This window comes from Rhinopithecus bieti, unplaced genomic scaffold, assembly GCF_001698545.2.
Source record: "Rhinopithecus bieti isolate Rb0 unplaced genomic scaffold, ASM169854v2 scaffold_24263, whole genome shotgun sequence".
Taxonomy (NCBI): Eukaryota; Metazoa; Chordata; class Mammalia; order Primates; family Cercopithecidae; genus Rhinopithecus; species Rhinopithecus bieti.
Window position 1 is genome coordinate 1842723 of NW_016811410.1, and position 2452 is coordinate 1845174.

Consider the following 2452-nt stretch of genomic DNA (forward strand, 5'->3'; position numbering starts at 1 on the left):
TTCATCAATGCTCTTAGCCAGATCTTCTGGATAACTGGCTGCAGCTTCTCCATCAGCCCTTGCAGCTTCACCTTGCACTTTTATGGAGACGGCTTCTGTCCTTAAGCCTCATGCACCAACCTCTGCTAGCTTCAAACTTTCCTTCTGCAGCTTCCTCACCTCTCTCAGCCCTCACAGAGTTGAAGAGACTTGGGGTCTTGCTCTGGATTAGGCGTTGGCTTAAAGGAATCCTATGGCTGCTTTGACCTTCCATCCAGACCATTAAAACCTCCTCCAGCAATGAGGTTGTTTTGTTTCCTTATCCTTCACGTGTTCACTGAAGGGGGACTTTTAATTTCCTTCCAGGACTCTTCCTTGGGCATCCACAACTTGGCTCACTGTTTGGCCCAAGGGGCCGAGCTTTCAGCCTGCCTCAGCCTTTCTCAGTAAGTTGAATCATTTCTAGCTTTTGATTTAAAGCGAGAGATGTCCACCTCTTCCTTTCACTTGGACACTTAAAAGGCCATTGTAGGGTTATTAATTGGCCTCATTTCAGTGCTGCTGTGTCTCAGGGAAGAGGGAGGCCTGAGGAATGGGAGAGAGATGGGGAATGGCTGACCGGTGGAGTGGTCAGAGCACACCGGACATTTATGGATGAAATCCACCGTTTTATATGGGTGTAGTCCACAGTGCCCCAAAACAATGATAATGGGAACATTGAAGATCATTGATCACAGATTCACATAACAGATATAATCATAATGAAAAAGGTTGAAATATTTGTAAAAATACTGAAATGTGACACAGACATGAAGTGAGCACGTACTGTTGAAAAAAATGTCACTGATGGACTTGCTGGAGGTGGGGTTGCCATGGAATGTTAATTTGTAAAAAATGCGCCCAGCACTTTGGGAGGCTGAGATGGGTGGATCACGAGGTCAGGAGTTCGAGACCAGCCTGGCCAACATGGTGAAACCCCTTTTCTACTAAAAATACAAAAATTAGCCGAGCATGGTGGCGCATGCCTGTAATCCCAGCTACTCAGGAGACTAAGGAAGGAGAATTGCTTGAACCCGGGAGGTGGAGGTTGCAGTGAGCCAAGGTCACTCCACTGTTCTTCAGCCTGGGCAACAGAGTGAAACTCCATCTCAAAGAAAAAAAAAATGGCATCTGTGAAGTACAACACATCGGTGTATAATAAAACAAGGTGTGGCCAGGCACAGTGGCTCATGCCTGTAATCCCAGCACTTTGGGAGACTGAGGCAGGTGGATCACGAGGTCAGGAGACCCAGGCCATCCTGGCCAACATGGTGAAACCCCATCTCTACTAAAAATACAAAAATTAGCTGGGCGTGGTGGCACACACTTGTAATCCCAGCTACTCGGGAGGCTGAGGCAGGAGAATTGCTTGAACCCAGGAGGCAGAAGTTGTGAGCTGAGATTGTGCCACTGTACTCCAGCCTGGTGACAGAGTGAAATTCCGTCTCAATAAATAAATAAATAAATAAATAAATAAATAAATAAAACAAGGTATGCCTGTAACCCTCTTCGGGTTGGTTACAGAAGTCAGGTTTGCACATACACAGCTTTGGAGGACAACTCACCTGGGCCCAGGGGTGCTCAACTGCTCCCACCAGGGAAGAGGCAAAAGCGAGCACATGGTGGCCATCCCACTGGGCCCTTCCCACCCTGTCGTTTGGGCCAAGATCCTCGAGGGGCTGGGGACAGTGGAGAATGCGCAGATGGAGGTGGCCTGTGCAGGGTCCCACCTACCTGGGTCAGAGGCAGTGCTCAGGACAGCCACAGCCTCCCCCGCCCCGTGCCGTGCCCCCCGCAGCGAGGCACCTGGTGCTCAGGCACCTGCCCCGTGCAGGGTCCCCTGGTTTCTAAACTCTGTTGCTAAAGTTGCGTAAGTGGAGAGGAATGGGTCTGCCTTCCCCGACAGCAGGTGTGGGCTCTGCCTTCCCCGACAGCAGGTGTGGGCTCTGCCTTCCCTGACAGCAGGTGTGGGCTCTGCCTTCCCCGACAGCAGTGGTGCTTCCCTGGAGTATGGATCCGGGAGGGGACACCTGGAAGGCATGCCCGGGAATGGCAACGTGACACTGGCTTCTCACAGTGGCTTCTGGACTCTGCTTGGAAAATCGTTCCTTACAGAGATTCAAATGCCATCCCTGCACAGAAGAGAAATCTGTCAGAAATTACTCAACAGGGGGTGCATCCCTGTGTGCAGTCTGATGGTGAGGGGAGCCAGAGAGGGAGAAAACTGTTAGAAACAGCGAGAAGCAGTGGAGACGACACATGGGCCGTTCCTCCCCATTTTGGATCTAAGTTCAGCGTTCGGGGGACTCTGTGACATGTTGTCGGGGAGGGGCTGTGTGTGGATGAAGAGGGCCCCCCCCAGGAGCCGGCTTCAACGGGCTGGCTTCCCAGCACTGCAGCGGCTGAAACACAGAGCCCGGGGGTGGGGGGATTG